This window comes from Talpa occidentalis, unplaced genomic scaffold, assembly GCF_014898055.3.
Source record: "Talpa occidentalis isolate TD23 unplaced genomic scaffold, MPIMG_talOcc4v2.1 talOcc4.2, whole genome shotgun sequence".
Classification (NCBI taxonomy): Eukaryota; Metazoa; Chordata; class Mammalia; order Eulipotyphla; family Talpidae; genus Talpa; species Talpa occidentalis.
This window is the reverse complement of record NW_023602073.1, coordinates 83,663,820-83,690,110: the sequence shown is the minus strand read 5'-3', so window position 1 is coordinate 83,690,110 and position 26,291 is coordinate 83,663,820. Positions and strand designations below refer to the sequence as shown.

Below are 26,291 nucleotides of genomic sequence, written 5' to 3'. Positions count from 1 at the left end.
ATCATGAGCTGGCTTCCTTTCTCAGCTTTGGGCCCTAATCATTGTCATCATCACATTCTCATAACTAAACTTTATTTGCCAGAAACTGTTATGATCATTTTATATTTATTTGTCATTTAATTCTCACACTCACATTTTACAGATGATGAAACTAAAACACAAAGTTTATGGCATCTACTAAAGACTATATGCCAGGAAGTGGGGTTACCTGGACTCAAAAACAGGCAGTCTTGTTCTAAAACCCATTTTTAACACCTGAATACATACTCTCCAGTTTCAAAGTACTCTCACTAGTTCTATTCAACAACCTCTTCTATGTACATTTTTACTTAGTTGTACCATTTATCTTTCCCCAGACCACATGTTGGGAATATACACACTAAAAATAAAGTAGAGAAATTAGTTTTCTCCCATTTAATTCAGGATGGTTTCCAAATGGTCCTTACACTCTTCTCTACTGTCCAATTTCATCTGTTCTGGCTATAGTTTGACTTCCTACAATAGGTATGATTCTGGTTTCTTCTATACCAACCATTACAGCTTTGAATAGGAAGTGGTCTCTCTCTTGACATTATTAAATCTTTTTGGAACACGGCACAGTAAGTTCTTATTTTCTTACACACACACACACACACACACACACTGATCAGGTCATTCTTTTCCATATTCAGCTTTACTCCAAACTTGGAGTAAACTTGCTTGGAAATGGGATTTGGGGGAGACGGTAGAAGAGGTTGTACTTAAAGAAAATCCATGGGGTTTTCTCAACATTGTACTCAAAATTGACCCCTTGCCCACTGCCCTTACCTCCCTAAACTTTTATTTGTGTGTCTCTTCCCAACACTCATGCACTGTGGATCTCTCTATCTGGTAAACTTCCCCATGGCAACATTCAGCCACTGAGCCCTTTGTGTCTTCCTTTTCCATATTTAAACAAGTCTGAGTGATTGGGATCACCCACCACTCCATATGTTCAACAATTACCTCTCTGGGACAGCTATATAAATTCTCAGAAAGACAGAATCTCCAGTGCTACCCTTCCCTGTCAGGCCACCCCCCCCCTCCCAAAATGAAGAATATTCATTACTCAACATGAATTCAAAAAAACCTAAAAGCTAAAGATCTGATTTGGGGGCTTTGCCTGGGATTTTAGTCTTAAAGTATAGAAAGCACTGTGCTCTGTTCTTTCTTTTACCATTATTTCTTACTAACCTTACCTGCATCAACATTTTGTTTCTGGTTTTTACTTTAATTATTGCATGAGATTTCACTACACATATAAAGGTGATTGGTTTAATTAGCTATTCTATTAATGAATGTTAGAAGTTTTTGTCCAACTTCAGTTTATTTTCACTATAGAAAAAACTGCTACCGGGCCTCCCCGGTGACGCAGCGGCTGAGCGCTGGGTTGCGAAGCTGCCCGCGGCCTCTACGGCGCCGGTTCAATTCCCGGCTGCTCCCCGGCCACAGGAGGAGGGTCCCACATGGCTCACAGACCTCTCCTGCCGCCCGCTGCTCCCCTCAGCAGTGTACTTCGGTCCTTCTGCCTGCTCTGCTCCCCGCTCTGGCTCTGGTGAATTCTCTCACTCTCCCGCGCTTCTGACTATACCCAGTGCATGTATAAACAAACAAACAAACAAACAAATAAAGCATGCCTCTATAAAAAAAAAAAAGAAAAAACTTCTACCAAGGCATTTAAAAAAAATAGAGTATTAAATAAAATTAATCTTGACTCTAGAAAACAGTCACATCTATAAAGAATAATTTCCTACTAGATTTCAGATATCAGCTAGAGGCTTCCAAATACACTGAGCCTGTAAAACTACATGTGATATGTTAAAAGTTACCTACTTGTTAATAATAAACTTATGAACAAGATTTTCAAACTGTTCGCTTGTGAATTCAGGACCCATGAAAAGTCCAATAATTGTGGAATTTGCTTAATAATCCAAGTATTTCTAGAATATTCAGTGTATTCTGATGTTTGATTATTAACCTTAACTTTGGGAAAAAAACGGGGATGATGATTGTTTTTGCACTCTTTTGCCGTTACCTTGTAATAGTGTTGACCCTTCACTCCACCCTGCTGAGTGTTTTATGTTGAATGACTGAGGTGCCTGAATAAACACAGCAGGAGCCTGAGTGATGGGAGGCTTCACTGAGTGCAAAGGCACTGTCACTGGGTCCAAGGGTGGAGTCCAGAGGCCTGAGGCTCCTGAGAAGAAAGGAGAAGCCACTGAATCTTTCAGGTATCACATTTTGTGAACAGTGCATTGGGACCCAAAAGTTAGAGCTGCAAAAGCAATTCTGAGGACTAAAATCCCATGTCAAAGAAAAGAGTAAAAGTGGAAGAACATTAAAATAGGATCAGAAATCCAAAGAATTGGGACATAAGGCCAATGTTCACAACCAGTGTAGGAAGTAGATTTGTAGTGGGTGCAACAACTTACAAGAGCCATGGCCTGGCGCTCTGTTACCAAGCAAAACTTGTTGGTAATTATAATTAATAATATCAATGTTTGTCTATTTACATAATAAACTAAAGGTGATATAAAATCTAAAATGCTACCAATTGATCAAAAGTATTCAACTCTAAGATGCTATCTTATATAAGATGCATCCAGTTGCTTTACATGAAATTTTAATATGACTGAAATGTAAAAACTAAATATAAAAATAAAATAGAATAATATTTGTACAAATTGGTCAAATTTGTACAAATTGGTCCTACCTACTTAAGGTAGGTGGGAAACTTAGAGAGAAAACACAGGTATGTTTAACTGCATTAGAATATATACATACATTGTCCTAATATTAAATGTATAAGATACATTTTTCTATATATATGCTATATATTCCATATGTTATATATTCCATGTGTGCATAGTGTGTACATATACTTATAATGTAGATGTTATAGCATATATATTATATATGTGTGTGTATATGTGTGTACAAACATGCATGTGTTGTGTTATGTGATCACATATATACACATATACATATAATATATACATTTATAGAGTAGTGTTTAAAAATATACACTACATCAATTATTGTTTTCATTAGGTTGGGCTAGACCACAACGCCCACAATTGACCCTTGAATCAAAGAAGCAGTAATCCAATAAAAGTTTGCTTCATACTCACATTCCAGTCTGAGGCCTCTCAGGAAGCTTCCTCTAGCTTGGAGCTGCACTATCTGGACTGCAGAACCCCAGGTCACTGTAGGAGACAAAAAATGGAGGAGGCAGACTCGGGCAGTTAGCAGCCCTGGTCTGAAGCTACCCCTGTCCTTCTGTCCATAGCCCATTGACTAAATCATCATCTAGGCCAACTGAACTGCAAGGAATGCTGGAGACACCAGAGAATAACCAGGGATCCACTAAGTCTGACATAGAATTAGTCAATCAAAAGGCCTTACTTGGACAGAAATCTTTCCAAATACCAAACATTTTTTCATTAAAAGCAAACACTTGATAAAGAAATCAACAGGCTCTATAATTGACATCTGTGCTACAACATTTGCACAAGCTATCTTCAGAAAATTAGAAGCAAGCATGTTCTTGTAGCTTAATAATTTATAAATACCACATTCTGTAAAATATCAAAATATGATTAACTTAAAATAATCTCATTGGATGTATTTGCCTTTAAAATTCTGTGGACAAAATATTTAGAAATATATAATAAGAGCTGTGCAGAAACCTCCTTTAGATTAGAAGCTTCAAAGATTCAGACATAGCAGAGCACGCTGAATAAAGGTGAGGTAAGAAGGCTGCTGCCTTTCCATAGCCCAGGGAGTTTTTTTGTGTGTCCTGGAGGTATGTGGTATAGTACATGGTCATTCAAAAAGAGAAAGGCAAACATGGCCCCAAAGTTGTGCAACATAAGTGGAAAAAAGGGAAATACTCATTTTAATCTTTATTGGAAAACTTTATTTGCCTTAGGAACTGTCAATAAGGACTCTGAAAGAAGAAAGCAACTGTGAAGTAAAATTAGAAAAGATTTTTGTCTAAACCTTCTGTTTGAGATCAGACAAAAAAAAAAAAAACTAATAAAACAATTTAGCTTCTAGCTTGAAAATGTAAGTAGGCATAGAAAAAAAAATACAGGAACCATTATTTTGGAATAAAACCAGGAAAATACAGGTTTACGCAGCAGAGAACCGTTAGAATTTCTGATGCTTCACCACAAACAAGCAGGATGGATGGAAATTCTCTCTTCCTCCATTGGTACAACTATTTCTCATTACTTTGTCTTGAGATCTATTATAAAGTTATTAATTTTCATAGTCATGCCAGAATTTACACATGCAAATAAATGTTTCAGTAACCAAAGTATGCTTTAGAGATTGTGGAGTCAATTTGATTGATATATCATTGTTCAAATATTTTCAGAAATTCCTCATTTGGAATTATCTTCAATGCTTCACACTTTTTTGAGTTGTTCTAAAAGAAAGAATCTGATTTGAAGCTACCAAGTGTGATTTGAAGTTACATTTATTGCATAAAATAAATTATCTAGCTAATTAACATTACTTTAAATTTAAAAATATATAAAGGATACATAACTTCAATAGTAGCTATGATTTTACTTTTCACACTGTTTGCTAAAATGTTTTGATCAAAAACAATATTAATGGAATTAAGTATTATTCAACCAAAATCTGTGAGGTCTACAATGTTTATATAAGCTATTCACATTCCCAAGGACTGTGGGTGTTTCGGTGGTGGGAATGCTACAGTGACTATATCTGAGGGGGAAATCCGATAATATTAAAACAAAAGCAAGGATGTAAAATGATGATGAGCCCAAGGACCCCTGCTGTAACGCAACCAACCCATTCCGGGTGGATTTATGAACCGGTTCTAGCAGCCACATGCTCCTCGCCATTGTTTGTAGTCACTGTTCTCCTCCATACACTCCACTGCTCTCCTCCACCCTCGACACCGCACCCCCACCCTACTCCAGGTGCCGCCATCAGGCATGCGTTCAGGACCGCAGGGTTCCGTCATCTCTCCTAATGGGGGGAGGACAGAAAAGCCTGATGCTTTTTACCTTACCCTACAATCCACCCCCTCAGGGTTTTCTGCCATACAATCTACATATAGACAATCTCATTTCTTAGCAAACATAAACAATGCAGCCATGGCCCACAAAAGTAAATAATATACATCACAATGTAACAACAAAATACAACAGAACACAAGTTAGTCCAGGCAAGGTACCAACCTAGTGGCAAAAGACATTTATTGGCACCAGCAGATGATCCACCAAATCTGCTGCCGAAGGCACTGCAGCGTGCAAGGGGGGGGAACTACCTTATTTAACTCACGATAATCTACTGTCATGCGCCAAGAGCCATCGGGCTTGTTCACCGGCCACACTGGCGAATTGTAGGGGCTGTGGGCAGTACGCACAGTGCTCTCCAGTTCTGATATCATGCCCGTATTTCCTTGTAGCCTGCGGGCAACCGATATTGCTTGGTATTATTCACTCACCTAGGGACTGGCAGTTGTAGTGGCAGATGCTTAGCGTGTCCTCTCACTACTGCCTTTACCACACGCACTTTAAGGCGAAACTCTCTGGCTGTGGTTTCTAGCCACAAGCCACGTGGTACATCCACCCCCAGGATGTACTCCGGGATGGGTGATACATATACTTTATACTCTTTGGGGGGTAATCGCCCAATCCCCAGTCTCACTGCTGTCACCTTGACACCCTGGCCTCCATAGTCATCAATACAACAAGTAGACCCGTGAAATCTTCCTGGATTTCCATAGAGCAGAGTAACTTGACTAAAAATTTAAATTGAAAAATATTCACATTCCCTGCAATTATGAAGAGGGCCTATTTCATTATCTTTGGATGATGTTACCTCTTTTGTGCTTCTGCTTATGTGATAAGTGAGAAATGTCATAAAAATTTGCACTTGCCTGATTATAAGGAAGAAAATGTTGTTCATTTAATTTTTAATTTATAACTTGCTCTTTTTAGTAGTCATTTATATATTAAAATCAATAATTTGTTATCTGTCTTCTGGTATTCTAATTGCATTTATTTTCCCCAATTTACTGTTTTTGTAAGATATAAGATATACATATATGCACATATTTGTGTCAAATAGATAGATGAAACATGATTGTGTTTTCTTTCTACATTTCCTACCCACTACCTTAAGCTCTTCCCCTGACCATAATTTTACAAATATTCCACTATATAGTCTTCTATTTTTATGTTTATATTCAACTTTTAAATTTAGTTCATATGAAGATTTCATTTAAATCAGGCTCAAAAAGAACCTTTAGAAATCAATCACGGTTTTAGGTTCTAGAATTTTGTACATCTTTAAATCACTCCTCTCCCACAGGTCATTTCAAACCAAATACATAGTCTAAGTGTTTTCCATTGATATATTTGGAAACAATAAACAACTGTCTAATAATCTATATAAATATTTCTTTCCTTTCCTCCAATTAATTAAAATAAATTTAATTCAAGAAGCACTATCTGTGCCTAGTGTGTGTTAAGTATTAGGGACACATTGACTAGAATACAAATAGGTATTTGATATATATTTGACAAGGTAATTTCCCACAGGACACTTCCAAACTTCATAGTTGGGATGTTACTCCATAAACCAAAACTTCACAGAGTTTAGAGAGTCAGGCTTCATGTTAAAGAACCAATTTTTTATATGCAAATCATTTAAAATTTTGTGATAGTAAGGGAAATATCAAAAATTATATGTGTGTGAGCGGGGGTTGCCTTTCAAATCCTCTTGTGGGAAAAAAATCTAATTTTCACTTCCTTTTTTTTCTAGTTTGTGATTTAGAGGAAGGAAGTGTTCTGAGACGAAACCAGTTTCCTAAACTTTTTAGAACCAGACCTAGGGGATTGGATTTTTCTTTTACTAAAACAACAACTGCAAACGGATATTTATATAAAGAGTTAGGTCAAACCTAAGAACTTAAGAGTTTATTTTTAGGTTTCTGCTTAGCCAAGGGGGAAATATAGTAAATGAACCTTATGTTCTTAAATGGGCATGCAGTTGAACTCGAAATATTTCAGAAATCTGACAAAAGGAACTGAAGATCATTAGTTTTCCTGGGCATTATTAGAAATCTCCCAAACAATGAAGTGCTGCTTACTTTCATTTCTTCCTTCTTTTTAAGAAAAACTTACTTTCAGTTTTAGTGTTCTAAATATCTCCATTTTTAAGTTGTCAAAACTAAAAGAATAAAGAATATGTAAACATAGAGATATAAACAGAAGGTCAAATAAGTTCAGCTGCGTGTGTGGTAGAATAGTGTAGAAGTTACCAGCCATGTATGGCCACTGAGCACTTGAAAGGTGACTAATCATGACTAATATGTAGAAGTGCTAAATACACATAGATTTCAAATGAAGTATGAAAACAATAATGCAAAAGTATTTCATCCAAATTTTTATATTTGTCACATATTGAAATGGTGATATTACAGACATAAGTGGTTAAAAAGAATGTATTATTAAGATTATTTGTATCGGTTTACTTTTCCTTTTTAAAATGTGACTATAAGAAAATGTAAAATTGTGTACATTGCTCACAAAATGTTGTTACTGTACAGCACTAAAACAGAACAGTAGAAGAAAGAGCTGGTCTCTGAAATAAACTACTGATGCACCAGTCATGCGGCTGTGGGAAGTTAGGTAAGCAAACTGTGTTTCAAGTTTTCCTATATGTAAATTGTGAATGATAAAATATTCCTTACTTCACGGGGCTATGTGAGGAATAACTGTGCACAACCTCGTGTAAAGCAATCCACTAAGAGTTGCTTCATTGTTTTTACTTCAGAATCCAGAAGAGTGAGAAACATTTTTCTGCATAAAAAAGCTCTCAACAGGAATGGGGGGGGGAAATTAGTTAAAATGAGGAATTTGCTCAAGTGATATTTCCACTATTCCCCTTTCTCACCCTACAGTAGCCAATTAATTGTATTTAGGGAAAAAATCAACCATTCTTTTAAAATGGAACATTTTCAAGATTTGCAAATTTTCTGTCAGGTATTATTTTAGCATCCCTACCTGGTCTCAGTTCTCTGAGAAGGCTAATGTAATTGAACAAAACCAAGATGTTTCCTTTACATTGGTGCATCTCATTGGTGCAATATATGGATTTAACTTTTAAAAAATTAATAAATGTATCTGATGCTCCTGAAGTGATAGAAACTAGCCTGAAAATAATAATAGTTACTTTTCTTGAGCTTTTTGCTACTTTTTAAGCTTTACCCCTGAGGACTTTACATGTTTTATCTCATTTAAATCTATAACATAGCTCATTGAAATTGGCATTATTACCTTTTCTATTTTACAATAAAATTGCATCAAAAATGGTAAGTAATAAATAATGTTAAGTAAAATAATCATAATCAGTGGCTGGCAAGGATTGATATTAACCCAGGTCTATCTGTGGACATATAGTCACTGGAAAGGTTATTATCTCTCAGATAAGTCTCATTAAGTCTGCATAGCACAGTTCACAGTCCTGTGGAATAAAAGTAATGCACTCATTTTATAGCAAGGATATCATATTAATGAAAAAAATAATAGGATTATCACGTTTCTGCTTGAGCATGACATTGTTATTTTCATAATATCTTGTACTTCATTCAGCATGATGTTTTTGACGGTCCACAATTCATTTGGCTCTTCTGTCACACCACATAGTACAGCACTGAACACATAGTATCTATTTAATGACTGGTTAATGAATAAGTATATCAGTATGTATGCCACTAACCTTTACCAACCAGGGCTTGTCATCAGAACAGAAAAATATTCTGAGTGATTATTTACTTAATTCTCTCAAGTATGTGGATAGCAAATACCATTCTAGATCCACAAGAAGTTTATTCATTACATACAATGGGTACTTTTGGACATTAGGGCTTAATTCCTTCTTGGAATTCCATAGAGAGCCACACTTAGATAAATCCATGATCTTTGAGGACTATCTTAACTTTAGTCAAGAGGTGACAAGTTACAGCCTGGGAAAAATGCAACTCTAATCTGTCTTTATCTGACCTCTAAGTAAAAATGCCTTTATGCTTGTAAAGGTTTAATACAAAAAAGAATATGCAACAGACCATATGTGACTTAACATACTTACTACGTGACTCTTTGCAGAAGAATTTTCACCTCTGCTTTAGGTCAAATTAGCTATAAATCCAACTAGAGCAAAATTAACTTATTGAAAGTATATGTCTATGATTCTTGGTCTCCATACTTTTCCTTGCCAATCTCCAGATAGAAAATTCTTACCTGTTTTCATTTGTACTTTAGCACCAAAACAACAGCCTTGCCATCTTCATCCCTCACCAAAGGACCCTGTAAAAACTTATATGCCCTCTAGCAGCATGGTATTGGAGGTGATATTTTGGACTCAGAATGATATGCATTCCAATCTCAGTTCTTACTAGCTGACAAGGCAGAGCATATCAGCATTAATTTCCTCACTCACTATGGAATGTACAGAAGAACCCTATAAACAGTGCTACTTAGTATATAGTCTGTGTATTGGTTATTTATTGCTGTGTAAGAAATGTAGAGGTTTAAAAATAAGTAACACTTATTATATCATAACTTTGTGGCTCAGTAATCCAAGTATGGGGTTGTGTTTTCCAGTTCAGTGTTTCTCACAGTATACAACATGGTGTCAGCTAAATATACAGTCTCTACAAAGCCATAATCATCAAAACTGCATGGTATTGAAACAAGAACAGACACACAAACCAATGGAATCGAATAGAAAATCCAGAAATAAACCCACAGATTTATGGTCAACTAATCTTTGACAAAGGAGCAAAGACTATGCATTGGAGCAAAGCAAGTTTGTTCAATAAATGGTGCTGGGAAAACTGGGTTGCTACGTGCAAAAGAATGAAGCTTGACCACTACCTCACACCATACACAAAAATCAACTCAAAATGGATTAAAGAATTAGACATACGACCTGAAACCATACAATACATAGAAGGAAATATAGGCAAAATACTCCATGATACGCACATCAAAGACATCTTTACAGACACATCACCCAAAGCAGTGATAGTGAAGGCAAAGATAAACAGCTGGGACTACATCAAATTAAAGAGCTTCTGCATAGCAAAAGAGACAATAACCAAAACAAAGAGAAACCCCACTGACTGGGAGAACATTTTTGCACACAACACTAATGATAAAGGACTGATCACAAAAATCTACAAAGAGCTGATGAGACTCAACAAAAACAAAGAAAATAATCCAGTCAAAAAATGGGCAGAAGAGCTAAAAAGAAACTTCTCTGAAGAGGAAATGCAAATGGCCAACAGGCATACAAAAAAATGTTCAACAGCACTTGTAATCAGGGAAATGCAAATCAAAACTACAATGAGATACCATCTCACACCAGTGAGAATGGCACATATTAAAAAAACTAGCAACAGCAAATGTTGGCGAGGATGTGGAGAAAAACAAACTCTCCTGCACTGTTGGTGGGAGTGCAAACTGGTCCAACCACTATGGAGAGCTATGTGGAGATTTCTTGACCTACTAAAGATAGAGCTTCCATATGATCCAGCAATTCCACTCCTAGGTATTTACCCAAAGGACACAGAAACATCAATTCCAAAGAGCACCTGCACCCCTATGTTTATAGCAGCAGTATTTACAATAGCTAAGCTTTGGAAACAACCCAAATGCCCAAAAATAGATGACTGGATCAAGAAGATGTGGTACATATACACCATGGAATATTACTCAGCATTCAAAAAAGATAAACACATGCCATTTGCAGCAACATGGATGGAGCTGGAAGGGATCATGCTCAGCGAAATAAGCCAGAAAGAAAAAGAAAAATACCGGATGGTCTCACTCATAGCAGGAATCTAGAAAACTTAAATAAGGGACCAGGAAAAAGAATAACTGTAAGAAAGAAAATATCAAAATCAACAAATAACTATGAACCAGAGACACTCTATGGGGGGGGGGGTAAAGGAGGGATTGGGGTCAAAATAAGGGGGTTGTAATTATATGGGGAATATAAAAATAAAATTTAAATGAAAAATAAATAAATAAATAAATATACAGTCTCTCAAGATATTAACTAAATCTACAGTCCAGTTGAGATGTGATCTGATCTCAGACTCGACACTCACTATTGATTTTCAGGATACAGGTCCTGATCCCTGTTGGTTAGGGGCTGCCATCAGTTACCTGCCTGGGAACTTTTCATGCATTAACTCTCAATGTGGCAGCTAGTTTCATCAAATTGAAGAAGCAAGAGAATGCCAGTAAGACAGAAGTCAGTCTTTTGTAAATTAAGTTCAGAAGTGATACACCATCACCTTTGTTATATTTTATCATTAGAATCAAATCACTAAGCCAGTCCTACAACCAAGGGGCAAAGATTATACAAGGACATGAATATCAGGAGTTGGGGATCTTTGGGAGCCATGTTAGACAGCTGCCTATTATACCATGCCTGTCACAGAGGAGGAAGGACATACGAAAGAATCAGACTGGGATAGTGGAAGTAGAGAAAAAGACAAAACAAGTAGAACAAGCTGGTGTTTCAAAGGAGGGTACATATGGGGCATCGCAACCCTAGAATAAAACAGAAGTGAACACTCTCTTGATCTGTGACTTATAAACTATATCCTTGGATAAGATACTTGAATTTGAGTGTCTGTTTCTTCCACCATAAAATGGAGATAATAATACTTAACCTTGCAGAGCAGATGTAAAGATGAAGTTAAATAATATATAAAAGGTAGTCAGCACAGCCTTTGGCATGTATCACATGCCCAATAACAATCGTTCTCTTACTTTTCTTCTTACCTACCACTAGTCTATCAAACTAGCAGTCACCAATTTTCAAAACATAACGTTCTGTACAAAGAAAATGACAGAGAAAGCAGTATTGCAATAAAAATAATACCTTACATTAGTTTAGCACTTTGCACTTAACAAAGGGTTTTCATGTGTTTTATTTGACTTGCTCTTCACAAGTCCCGTGAAGGCAATTTGAGACTTATCTAGATTCATATTTGTAAAATGGGAGCACTAAAAAACAGAAAGGTTAAATGACTTATCCCTGATTGCACAATAAGTCAGTATATCAGTAAAGGATCTCTGAAAAGGGGGGAAAGGGATCAGTGTCTGATAGTGTCAGCTGCAGCAACATGCTGAAACCAGAAGTACAAGAGAGGCAGGAGGCCACATGGTCAGGAATCCAGAGGTTACTATGCTCCAAAGGATGGACAAACCAAAGAGTCAGCAGTCAGGAAACAAGTGGCAGCCAGGGCTTGCCCAGACTAGAGCTCAAAGCAAATATGTAACAGGAAAAAATGCAGTCTCGAAATAACTGTGTTATGAATGCTGAAGAGTAAGGCCAGAGAAAGCCAGGCTGTGAGGTAGTCAAGGGCCTGAGGAAGAAAAAACACAGGGGACTTCTTAGCACAGCAAAGACTTTGAGAGCCAACTAGCAGTTAGGAGAGAACTGAAATGGAGTAGTCAGCTCACATATGGGCACTAGTGTGTGCAAAGGGGTACTCATAAGTGCCAGCTCCTTGAGGAGCTAAGGTATCAAGACTCTTTCCTGATGGTAAGCTAATTTTGGAACAGCCTGATTTTTAAGTAGGAAATGGCATGATGATATTTTTATTTTAGAAAAGTCACTTGTAGCCAGAGAAAAGGATGGAATGATGAAGGAATGATTTCAAACTAAATAATTTATTCCCAGGGAAGTTTCTGAGATAAGACAGTACCTAATCGAAATGATCTAATTTTATGCACATTTTCCCACTGTTTTCTTTATATCTGGTTCCTTTTTCAACCTGTTGGAAGTGATTCCTGTTGCAGATGAATTTAGTTAGAATTATAACCATTTTAGGGAGCTTCTTGGTGGCCTAAGAGTTAAGTCTCAGGGCTTCAGCCTGCGTTCAAGTTCAATATCCTGCCAGGGAGCTAACCCACATATGGCGCAGCAAACCTCCCCTGTCTCGCCCACTGCTCCCCTCATTAGTGTATTTCAGTAAACCTGCCTGTTCTACTCCCCACTCTATCTCTGGTGAATTTTCTTACTCCCACCCCACACCTCTGGCCCACACTCCAGTTCTTCTATGCAAAAATAAATAAATAAGATATTAAAGAAAAACTATTTTAATCAGTACCCTTGATTACGCACCCTCTTTAGAATGTAAAGTTTTGTAATTAACTTCACTTATTCACTAACTTCCTAGAGACAAACGGCACTGGAGTTTGATAGCCATTATATTTTTTGTTGTTTATAGTTGGCTTTATTTTTTATTTAGAAATGATAGCTGAAAAATAGTTTATTTTTATGGAAATAATGAGCCATAGAAGAATTTTGTTACCATTTGTTAGTGGCATCTGCCAGTCTGCTTGGCAGTGCATAACAATAAATATCTTTCTTGCTTTATGGAAATGGACAAATTTAAATATGACTTCATTTTAAAATGCATTGGAAGGGAACAAGATGCATATCATACACATCACAAGCACAATAAAGCATAAGATAGTTGCACCTATTCTTTTTACACAGCCACTTTCAACTTATTTAGTATAAGAAAGAAAAGGTGTGGAAATTACCAAGTGACACATCATAGCTGGCTGACATTCATAGAGTTGAATATGTAATTCTATGGCATTATTAAATGGGGATGCTTTTTGTGTGTAAAGACTGGAGAAGGGGAAGAATGAGTGACAGAGTGTTTAGGAAATGAAGGAACCATCATAGACCCACAATTTATGCCATAAACAATGCCAATTTCTTGTTTTCCCCAATTATTTTCTTAATTTCCAGCTCTACCTACCTAATAGTGAGAGTTGATGCTGTGAGGTAATCATTAGTGCTGTTCACTAAAATTTCTGGTTCTCTTCCCAAGCACATGGTAGATAAATAGTTCTCTATGCCTTAAAGTTAAAAGCACCCATGTGACTATCCATATAATATAGTAGCAAATCATTTGGTAAGTGTTGCCTGTGATAATATGGAAAGCAAAAGTTACTACTGAAGAAAAGATTAAAGATTAGTAAACAGTGTTAGTGGCTTATATTATTACCAAATATCTGAATTTTACAAGGCACTATGGAAAGAAAGAGCTCAGAAATAATCAAATGGTTTGCAAACACTGATTAAAAAAACAGGAAGTGCCCAGAAATTTGGGAAATTTTCAGGATTGGAAGAGGCAACTACTTCTTTATCCAGTAGGTGAAAGGTAAAACAAAGAGATTGAAGCATAAAAAACAATTGGAATTCAGACTTGTGACAAGGGTCATATCCGGTATGTAATGTGCTGAACTGTGTCCCATCCAAATTCATACATGGAATGGTCAGCTCCCAGTACCTCAGAATGTAACCTTTTTGAGGTAGGGCCTTTAAAGAGGGGATTGGGTTACAATGAAACTATTAGATTAGGGTGGGGCCTCACCCAATATAACTGATATCCTTATAAGGAGATAGACACATAAACAAGAGAAAAGACCATGTGAGGACACAATGAGAAGCAGACATCTCTCAACCAATGAGAGAGATCTAGGTAGAAACCAAACCTGCTGGCACCTTGATCCTGGATTTCCAGCCTCCAGGACAGTAAGAATATAAAATTCTGTGGTTAAAGCCACATAGTCTAAGGTACATTGTTATGGTAGCCCCAGCAAACTAATACAGTGGGAATGGAATGAAATGATATATTTTAGCAAAACCCAGTAAATGTGTTCAATTGGATCAGATATCATAGAGCTCATAGTTCTCACAATTAAGTCAAGAGAAAGAGATCCATATGATTGAGAGAAAATATGACAATCCAAGAAAAATCAAGAAAAGACCTCTCACAAGTGAGATTAGTGCCTAAGAGAAGAGATTCAAGGTTTATTACTCTTTCTGACAAGTGAGAAAATGAGTCTTCAACCCAGATGAGGGTCCTCACCCTGATATTAAACTTACATCCTCCAGAACAGTGCAAAGTAAATTTCTGTATTTATAAACTATACATTCTGTGGTATTTATTATAGCAGCCTAAACAGATTAAAACACTGTTCTTCCTATTCTTCAACAAGAAGGCAGTGTGCAAGGGAATTTGTATAATGCAATCCATAGATAGTTCCAGGAGCACTGAACAAGGCAGAAAAGAAAATACATTTGATAAGGCAAACAGAATATCCAGTACACGAAAAATGACTAAATCTTTAAGAGAGATATACTACCCAAGAAAGAACAGCCTTGTCTAAGTGAATGTTTGAGGTTCATTGATTCCAGTCTCCCAATCTTCTTTTGGTTAAAAAAAGGAAAACATGACTTCCTAGTTGAAAATTTTGGGCCTAATTAAACAGTATGTCCTACCACCCAGTATTTCCTACCACTAATCAAACAGCATTTCCTTACCATCACTTCTCTATGGTGAGTAGTTACCACTCCTATGGATCAATAATTGTCTTGTGTCTCCTTTCTTCCCCTTTCAGATGGCCAGTGAGTGGTAGACAATGGTGCTGTCTAGTACTCTTTGCACTTTTCTACCCAATCGAATATAAGTAGTGACATGACTTGTTCTGACCAACAAAATCTGAGCGAGGTCACGTCTGGGTAGAAGCCTTAGTAGCAAATATAGAGTAATAGTTCCTTGCATGCTTGCTTTTCCTTTCCTTTTGGAACAGAAAACCAAGATGGTGTCTCCTCCATCTGACTGGGTTGCTGAGGGCTTACAATAAACAGAAATGATATGAATATCAAGTGCAAGAAATAAATTTCAGATGTTTTAAGTCAGAGATTGGGGTTGTTCTAAATTAACTGTAGTTTAAACTATGTAAATGCTAACATGGAAACAATAACTTTAGAATCCTTCATATCAATATTCCCATTGTCATTTTTAGGACTTTGTTAATTGTAAAACAGAATTTGATTCAATTATCTTCCATTCTTCATGTCCAGTGAAATCTCCCCCTCCTATGTTTTCTCAGAGCTTAGTGGTTGGCTATAATCTGAATTGAGCAGAGTAATAGTGCCTAATAAGTGTTTGTTTCTCCTTTCACCAATATGCAGTGAGGTCCTCCAGAGTGTCAGCATATTTCTAGGCCTCCTATACAGTATAGTAAGCAAGAGAGATGCTTCCAGGAAGTGTACCTTCTAGCAGGAGGCAAGCAACAATGATGTAAGTGATCCAACAACTCCAGTAGGAGGGGAATTCTCTGAAGTGGTGGTTTTAGCACATAATCAAGGGGCACCCCAGGGCCCATAAACTTATCCTGTCTAAAGGGATCCAGTCATCAGTGAGCATAAGGACACAGGAGACTCAGTGTAAAAGAACTTTAATAGAATAGTGTGCACAGAGACAGAAGAAAAGATTATAGTTTCCCAATAAAACACCCAAAGTTACTCATCTCCTCATGGCATGAAGTGGGGCCACTGAAGCCTGAAAGCTCCCCAAAAGTCTGAGGCACCTTCTGGTGGGGAGCCACACAAAGGGGGTGCAAGGAGCTAGGCAACTCTGGGATGAAAAAAGCAAAATCAATGTATAAATCAAGATAATGGCTGCTCCTCCATGTGTCTCTCATACAGGTCTCTTTCAAGTGTTTCTACATGTCTCTCCTCCATGTCTCCCATCCCTGGTAGAGTCCAAAGTTGAGCCAGCCCTTCTTCACCCATCTCTCCAGAGCCCACCTGCTTGCAGTGTTATATAACTTCACCTAGCCACTCGGTTCTGCCCCCTAATACCCAGTTGCTAGTCCAAGGCAGCTGCATGTAAATGGGGGTGGGGAAAATGGTAGCTCTCCCTTTTATAGAGATGCCTCCTCTGTTATAGTGATATTGAAAGTAAAACTGAAATGACAAGGACTCTGCCATGCAAAGACAAGGAAAAAGAAACTTCTAGGAAGTGAGATCAATTTTTTTCCTACTACAGAAATGAGCTTAGCACACTCGAGGAACAGTAAAATAGCAATGGGTTCAGTTGGAGTATAATGGTTAAAGGAACTATTCTTTTCAAGGAATAGACAGGTAAATCATATATGGCAATATAAACCAAGGTAGGTGTATAGGATTGATTTTACCAAAATGGGAAGCCACTGGAGGAATTTAAACAAAGGAGTAATAATGTACTCTTACTAAATCTTAAAATGTTCACTCCAATTTGATGTCTGACAATGAGTTAAAAGAAGTCAGGTGTGCAAGTATCTGGTTGGACTAAGATGGCACTGAAGCATCCCAGGTGAGAGGTGATAGTGATGAAGAGAAGCAGCACTCAGAATTTTTTTTATGTGGATTTCATGTCTTATTGATAATGTAAATGAAGGAATGAAACAATCAAGAATAACTCTAAAATTTTGGCTTGAGCAACTTGGGTAAATGTTGGTGCCACTTGACTAAGCTGGAGGGGATACCTCTTAAAATTCTTTGATAGCTGTTGCATTTCATTATGGCCTTTTTTTTTTTTTTTTTTTTTTTGGTGGGACTCTCGCCAGTGGCTGGGGATCGAACTGGCACTGCAGAGGCTGCAGGCAGCCTCACAGCCCAGCACTCAACCGCTGCGCCACCAGGGGAGGCCCTTCATTATGGCCTTTAATGCCTTAACTCAGGATAGTGGGGTAATTGCAGAACCAGCAGGGGAAATATTTTTGAGATGCTATGGAGACAGGGCTTTCTTCTTTAATGGAAATAGTGGAATAACAAAAGAAGGTAGAATCCAAGGGGTGAAGAGAAGAAAAGAAGGAATAGGGATGATTTTTCTTGCTTTGGTAGTGAAAGGAGCATCTCTTTATGGCATCTGACCTCGAAACTTTAATTTTCCCACTAGATTCACCCCCTCTCCTTGGTGACATCTTACTAGTTTGGCTCAAAGGGTGAGGAGGATATAGGGGGAAGTCCCTACTTCCTTAAACATTCAATCCAAATATAACCACATGATGTTTCCCTTAGTATCCTTTGAGCATCTCTTTGACAGAGAAGACATTTAAAAATGATTTTTCTAAAGGTAATAGGTGGAAGTCATAGCTTGAAACTTGATTTTTCAGATTATTAAGACCTAACATCATCCTCAACTGCCCAGGAGGTTAGCACAGAGGTGTAGTGAAAGCCACTGTTACCTTCACACACCCACCACCCAAACACACACAATAAGACCTTTGCTGAAACAGTCCTTTACTTTTTTTTTCCTTATTCAAGACCTCTCTTTTCCTGGATGATTGAGGCTGGTGATGACCCCCCTTTCCTAGCCAGAGGATTGTGGTCTTTTTCACTTTAAGTTCAAAAGAGTCAAACAAGAGCCATGCATACACACTTGTTTGGCAGGAAGGGGTGGGGTCCTTTCCTTTCTTTAGTCTTTTGGCATTTCAAATCAGTCTATGTCAAAGGCTTTCTCTATGTAGACATCTACCATAGTGGTTAAGAGCTCAGCCTCTAGAGAAACACTACTGTCTTTCAAATCTCAGTCCTGTTGCTTGCTACGTAAGTAAACTTAAGCATTTACTTAACCTCTGAGTCAGTTCTTCCTATGAAAATAGAGATAATAATAGTACCAGTCTCACAGGGTTGTTGTGAGGATTAAATGAAATAATATATACAAAATGCTTATTGAAATGACTGTTACTCATTAAAGTTGACTATATGCTAGCTACTTCTATTACCGTTGTTGCTATTGATGTATCATTATCATCATCATCATCATCCTAATTCTATCTGAAACCAAAGCATCTATAGTGTTTGCAATTTGTTTTTATAACATCCACCCATAAATAGAGTGCTTTAGAGTAAGTTACAGGGAGTATGCGTAGATGATCATCACTCTATCAATCAATTAATCAACAAGCATTTTCTGTATAGCTTCTGTTTAGCTTCCTTATATTATAAAAATAAAAATAAAATTCATGATTTCTTAAACAATGCATTTTAAATGTTTAAGGTACCCACTTGATGCTAACATTATCGCTTGTCAGTATAAAATTTCTCAAATGCTCTGCTAATGCGCTGCCTCAGCTTTTTTTTAAAGGGCTGTCTCTATAATAAGAAATGAGTACTCTTTTGCTATAAGTTCGCTATAAAGTAGTTGTTTGCCGATTGCTGTTAATTACAGTGCAGTTTCATTCTAAACCTATGATTCATGAATAACATTGAGAACTAAAAGGCAGAAGAGGAAGCATAAATCCTAGTGATGGGAGATTCCAGATATTCAGATAGATGGATCTCAGACATCTCAGATTTGTGATCTCCTGGGTCTTATTCTCAGCAACAGGGAGAATTAAAAATAGTTAGATTTCTACAATGGATAAGGAGATCGTTTAGACACGATTTTACTGTTTGGGTTAAAAATAGAAATAGAAATAAAAGCAAAGAAACCACCAAATAGTTAAGATGCACTTGAACAAAAATAGCCACTTTTGAATTCAGCACTATTTGCAATAAGCCCCACTGATGGCCCAGTCATTCTAAAATATCCCTTCATATTTTTTTCTCCTTCAAAGACCAAAAAAAAAAAAAAAAAAAAAAAAAAAAAAAACAAAACAAACAAAAATACAGGGGAGACAAGTTATATAATCTACACACTTGCACACTTGAAGACTAACCATTTTTATGTCTTATTGCAATTTGAATTGGAAAGGAACACTCAGTCCTAGAACATGGTAATTCATCTCCTGTTTCTTTGTCTGCAACTACAAGTAGGAGATAGTTCAGAGCCATTGCCAATCAGAAAATACAACAAAGCAGTATTAGCTCTCATGTGTTTACTGCAGATCACAGGCCACTTCCTTCGTATCTCAGACATCCTGTTAGCTCTGAGAGGCTCCATCCAGGCATACCTAGCGTAATTCAGAAAAGAAAGGGAGTCTGAAAAAGCTCTTCTTTTTGTTCTGTGAGCATGTCATAGTTGAGTTGAGTTTTTAAAATATTTTCCACCCTTGTTTGTTTCTTAATGCAGTACCAAGATGTCATTTGTATGGAAGCCAAAACTGGAGACATGCTGAATATGTGAATACCGAGGAAGTGGTTTCCTTAGCAATAACAGGCATGTGAAAGTCAAAACTTCCTTTCCTTCTCATGTGACCTTTTTTCAAAGCAATTCAGATAAAGGACAATGGAATTGAATTCCAAGCACCCACAGTGTTCATGAATTGCTAAGCAATGATTCACCAACTACCCAAATTACTCTAGACTGCCTGAGCATTTTATTAGTGAAATTGCTTTGTATTTAAATTTTACTTTCTCACTTTGTATATCAGTTTCTTCATTCCCACAGGCACTTTTCCACTACTCTGACAAAATGTAGATATACAGAACCATCCTAAATAATGATTAGTAGAAGACTTTAGATTATTAGACACAAAGCATTATATATAGTACTTATAACTGTTCCCTTAGGATACATTCAATGCTAGATACTTATAATAATTGTTTGCTCACTGAAACTTAATTTTACTCAAAATAAGTAATGTAATATTTTGTCGACTCCTTAAACAATATTTTAGAAACACTCAAGTTACATTCATTCCAATTAGGGATTTACCTTGACCTACTCATCCGAAAAAAGTTCCACATTTGACTTATTAATTGCATGTTCTGGTTAGTCCTCAAAGGTTAAATGATGGTGACTTTTTAAACAATATACTAGCAAGCTGAGATCTGAAGGTGTCATGCTCTTTTGGCTTTAATTAAATTTCAGTGTTCTTGGGGGAACATAGACAAGTGCATCCTAGGAACGCTTTATTTCTCTTTTGAGACTCTGTATTGAAACTCAAAATCACTAACATTACTAAGCTTCTTAGCACCATAATTCTGTGAGGTGACTTTGCAGTGAGTATTGCCAGACAGACTCAGGACCCACGTAACCATCCTGAGTCACCCAGGTGATCTTTCCTCTGTGATCCTGGTGTGTAATAGTGCCAACAGTGACTCTATGTTGGGTCGTCACACTCATAACATGTGTGAAGAGTAGGCCTAACAGAAGGAGCACTGCAGAGCAATGGCTCAACTGATATTAGCTTGCTTCTTCACTCCACATATCCTCCCCATTATGACATTTTACATTCAATTACACTGATCTTCCCCTTTTCTAGTAGTTCTCCTGGACTCAAAAGTAGTCTGAAAAGGACCTTCATATTCAAGCAGGCCCAATCATTATTTTCCTTAATAATAAATATGGAATATATCCTAATAAAAGTGTAAAGATCTCCAGAGAACTCTCTCTCTGGCCACTTTCTACAGTGCTTGCGAGACTGTTTCACAAAGATGAGCTCAGCTACCCAAGCAAGCAGGGTAATTTTCCATGTCCTCAAACAAAGGCAGTAGAGATGCAAAGTTTGCAATGCTCTCATTCACCCAGCATGCCCTGCACTTTGGCAGTGAGAGAGGTCAGGTCGAGGGGAGGTCATTTCTCATCCCGGACCTGTGTCCCCCAGTGTGTGTGCACTTGGTGGTACCCTTGGTGAAAACTGTCATCAATCCTGCGAACATTCCCTTCTTTTTCTAACCAAGGCTGGTGCTGGAAGAGGCACTGAATCACACTGCTGATTCCACTAGCCCTGCTTCCATTGGAACCAAAGTCTCTACAAAAGGGTGTCATAGTGTTTTGGAGTAGAATAATCAGGAGAAAACAGTGGGAAAAGTCTTACAGAGTGCTAAGTAATGGCTTGCCAAAATATTTTTAGTGTTTATTTATAGCTACTCAACTGACTCCAGTAGTAAGGAGGAATCTTGACCAAGTCAGTTTATCTATCTAGGCTTTGGAACCTTAGATTAAACCACAGGTTTTCAATCTATATTCTGCAAAGCCTTGGAATTGTGTTGTGCTGGAGGCTAGAGACAGTTGTTACAAGAGACATGTTAGCAGGTGGGATTCTGGGTGTCTGGACTGAGAAATATCTGCTTTCATCTCACTTTTTTCCTGATATAACATTGAAAGAGTCTTTTGGCATAAAAAGAAAACTTAAAGATATAGGCTAGATAGTTTCTAATTTCATTTGAACCTTGATATTCTAGAATTATAAGAGTACAGACTTGGAGACTAATTCTTCTAAGAACCAGTTAGCAAATACAAAAAAAACACAAAAGCACAAACCAAAAAATCTGTTTCATGACCAAAGAGTGTCTTAATCTTACTCAGAGTCTTATGAATCGTTATTTGGATCCACAGAGTATGGAGGAAGATGTCATAGATTATGGTAAATCTGGAACGTATTATAGAAGGCAACAACAAAAAAGATAGTGCAAACATGACCTGAGCATGCTACTAATCAGTATGGGTCTCCCTATTTTCCAGGGGAGAAACGTCACTAATAACAGCAATGTGTTTGGGCCAGCTCCTACTTACGTATTTGTGTTAATTCTTTATGACCTTTAAAAATGTCATGGGCTCTGCCAAATGTTCAAAGTGAAGGGGTAAACATGGATGAAACTTCTTGCACATTGTCAGACAAGGTTAGGAAGTCTCAGAGCCACCAGACTTGGAGGCAGCTCTCTTTCTAGCCAAATAGTGGTTCTTTTAGGAACAGACTTGGGGCTACTCTCTGCACAGCCTATTTTTTTAAGAAGTAAATTGTTTGATACCTGTTCCCTATTACCCAGCATCTTCAGAAAAGGCTGGAAGTAAAGCAGCCTGTCTTTCTGGCATGGTTTTACCCCTATTAAAAAGGCTATTGTTGAACTGTTCAAATTGGGATGCTTTGATTGCTAGCACGTTCAGCAGGCTGTGATTACAGTAATTACAGTCCTGTGAAGGTCAAATTGACAAAACTGAATATAAACTGGAACTGAATATAAACTGGGACAACCCACTGCACTAGTCCTTTCTACACTCTTTGGTATTTTTTCTTCTTGTTGTTATAAGTGTTGCCAAGTGGTAAATCTGCAGTAAAGAGTAAAAATGAAAGTCATTGATGTCACAACTTTGCTTTGACTACTTAGAATAACTATTAAAGATATCAAAGTAAAGACTACCTTGCACTTTCACATCCAGGTATATGTTTTTACTCCATTGCCTTCCTCACTAGGAAAGGGAAATATCAAGGTGTTTTTTAAAGCACATCATGAGTCTTCAGTGTCTCTCCCCCACCAAATTTTCTCTTTACGAGAGTGTGACGCTAAGTACAAAATGAACAGATACTGTTTTTATTTGTAAATGTGTTTTATATGTGTATATCTGCATTGCACACAGGAAAGTTCTCATGGAAAGAGAACCCACAATATTATATGAAAATAAATGAAGAGATCTTCCTGCAATCATCGAGACAAAGATCAGAATAAAGATATTTTCAGGTATACTCAATATAAGGTTTTATTTTCCTTTATCCTTATTGATGGCTTCAAGTGAAAAAAGAATCTATTGTTATGTGGAGGAGTATAGAAAGTTAGAAAAAAAATACAAATCCTTTCTATACAACAGATAGCATTGTTTGTGCAGTGTTGGAAAAGGTACGGCATCAGAACAATGGTCATGTCCCAGTGAAGCAAAAATAGTAGAGGCAGATGGAAATAATCAATTCCCAAAAATCTAGATGTGTTATCTACTCAGAGCCAAGTATCTGAATTTTGGCTGCCTGAGTTTTCATGCTTCCTCCAGATGTTTGCTTTCAGGTAGCCATAGTCATAATCTCATTTGCCTGATTTTGTTACAATCTACGTTTTGTTAAGAATTTGAAATGGTTTATGACAAGAATAGGGGTAAGATAAAACAAGTCATTTTTCATATTTTAGTAAAAGTGATATTGTTAAAGTATAATTTTTAAAATTACAAAATTATACCTAAAATAAAAATTATACCTTTCATACAAATATAAAATGAACACATCACAGATTTTATTTAACTCATCAATTGATGAGGAAAACAGTAAAATGATACAATTAGCTCAAAGTAGAACTCAGGCAATCTACGGAATAGTGAAATGAAATTGCAAATAGATGCTAAGAAGTTTTATTCATACAGCAATGGTCAATTTCATTTTACCAGACACAATTATTTTTTATTTTTATGGGCAAAAGCCATTTGCATTATTACCAGTTTTCTGGAACTTAGAGAGTTGTAAAATAGCCCAAAGACAATGGAAGGTAGGAATAAACTAAAAGAGCACACTAAAGAGGAAACATGATAGTCTTTTTATTATGATTTTAAAGCTTTTATTACAATTATTCATAAAAAGTTTATTTCCTGAATTACAAGTATTTATGTACCCAAGTATTTCTGAACTCTCATATACTTTTACTTAATATCATCTAATTTAACACTTATTTAGACACCCTCAACTACATTCCTGATTCTTATTAATGTCTTGCCCTATGACAACTCCTTGTTTTAACTGCCTCCCATTCACCCTGTTGGTGAGGGAGTGCCCTGCCCTTGGGCTATAGGGATGACCAAGAACACAACACCTGGCAGTAGACAGGTATGATCAACAGCATTTCTTAAGCACGTACACTTATCTCCCAGGGGAGGAAGACGCCATGCCATATGGGACTGCACAGTGGTTGCTCTTGGGAACAGAGTAAACCAGGAGGCACATTTTGTAGTACCCAGATGGCTCGGTGCCCCTGGTTCCCATAGGAGGCTGTGATTGGTTTATTTGAATAAATTCATGGGCAGGCAAGGAAATAAGGGAAAAGCAAGAACTGTGCTTGGTCTGTTTGATAAGGAAGGTTGTTTAACTAGGGGGACCTTATCCACTGTAGAAGAATCAAGAGGGAAACTTAGTAGGCCATTTGAAGTCTCCCCATTTTTATAGAATGTCAAGACAACACATAATTACTGAGTCTTAATTTTAGGTTTTGTGCTACACTTCTTGAGAACAGCAACTATATTTACCCATTGAATAAACAATTTATTGATCTCCTACTATGTGGTTAGGTACTATTCAGGCTCTGGGCTTCTAGGAAGACAACAAGAATAATTATCTTATATTCTGGGGAGAGTCAATAAATAAAAAGTAAAGTACTTAGTGTGACAAAGGATAAAAAAGGCAATGAATAAATCATAAGCAAGGGTTGGAGAAAGGAAGTACATGATGTATGTAGAAGCACTGTGCTTTAATTTTAAAAAATAGGTAATGGGGAGGCCTCCCCAAGAAGATGACATTTGAGATAGGAATTGAAGGCATGAGTCTTTAGAATATCTGATCCAAGAGCTTGTAGATGGAGAACAAGTGCACAGAAGTGTAACAGAAGAATGCCCTCGTGTTCAAGGAAAGCAATGAGTCCAACATGACTAGAATGGAGTGAGCTTGGGGAGATGTGGATGGAGATGGGGTCCCATTAGGATACAGATGTTGAAACATGAGCTCTGAGAGGCTTTCTAGACTTTACCTTTTACTGGAACAGGTGGAAGCTCATTAAAGGGATTTGGACATGGAAGAGTTGTCCATCTTTACATATGTTCTCCTCTTTCATCTCTCAGAGAACCTAGTACTATGAATACAAATACCACTCAATATATTTTTGTTGATTAATCATTAAGGGAGCAACTCCTTTACTGCTTTCCTCAAATTTCTGCCATGATCACAATTATATGTGAATGCTTTCTCACATAAATAAAAGTTCACTACTGAAAAATGGGAACTCAGAAAATTCAGCTTATGTAGTTTAGTTGCTAAGGCAATACCATTTTTTCCCTGACTACATCTCCAAATAGCGCTGAGTACTCCCTGCCGTAGAGAGCATGGCAGATATGGGAGAAACTAACACTTACATACATGGAGAATAGCATCTTTGCCTGCCCAAATTTTAGATGTTTCTGTAGCCATCTGTCATAGGACAAGGAATACTTAAATTTTAATACAGTTAATATATTTCAACTAGATTTCCTTCTTCATAAATTTTGTTTCTGTAATAGAAATATATTTCAAACTGTACAGCAGTTATAAATTTATATTGGAATGAACTCAAAACATTTTCCTTTTATGAAAAAAAGTTATATATAAAAACAGCAAGTTATAAATTCTAAGATCAACAACTTGACTATATATTGTATAATTTGACTGACAGGATTCATAATTTAGTCTAGTCATGCCTTTCCTGAGTAAATATAGCTCTGTCACTGACATAATTACCCTATCTTCATTTTCCCCCGACCATGATCATGGATCTCATGCTTTTACCACTAGCATTGAGAAAGTGTGTTGCTTAATACAACAAAGAGTTGATTATGGGACAAGAAAGCTGGTGGAATTTTCTCATCTGCTGTAAGAATGTATCATTCTGAGCCATAAAGTTGATTCTCTCTGTTTTTAACAAAATGGCATCTCTTTATTATATATTATGTTGGGAATATTAATATT

At 37.0% G+C, this 26,291-nt stretch overlaps 1 long non-coding RNA gene across 1 annotated transcript; it reads left to right on the top strand.

Annotated features, from left to right (window-relative positions):
- The first annotated feature begins 15,352 nt into the window (after window positions 1-15,352).
- Window positions 15,353-20,037, top strand: LOC129146475 (uncharacterized). Its single transcript, XR_008553252.1, has 3 exons — window positions 15,353-15,444; window positions 16,084-16,192; window positions 19,952-20,037. It is a non-coding gene; the product is annotated as an uncharacterized LOC129146475 (long non-coding RNA).
- Window positions 20,038-26,291: the final 6,254 nt, after the last annotated feature.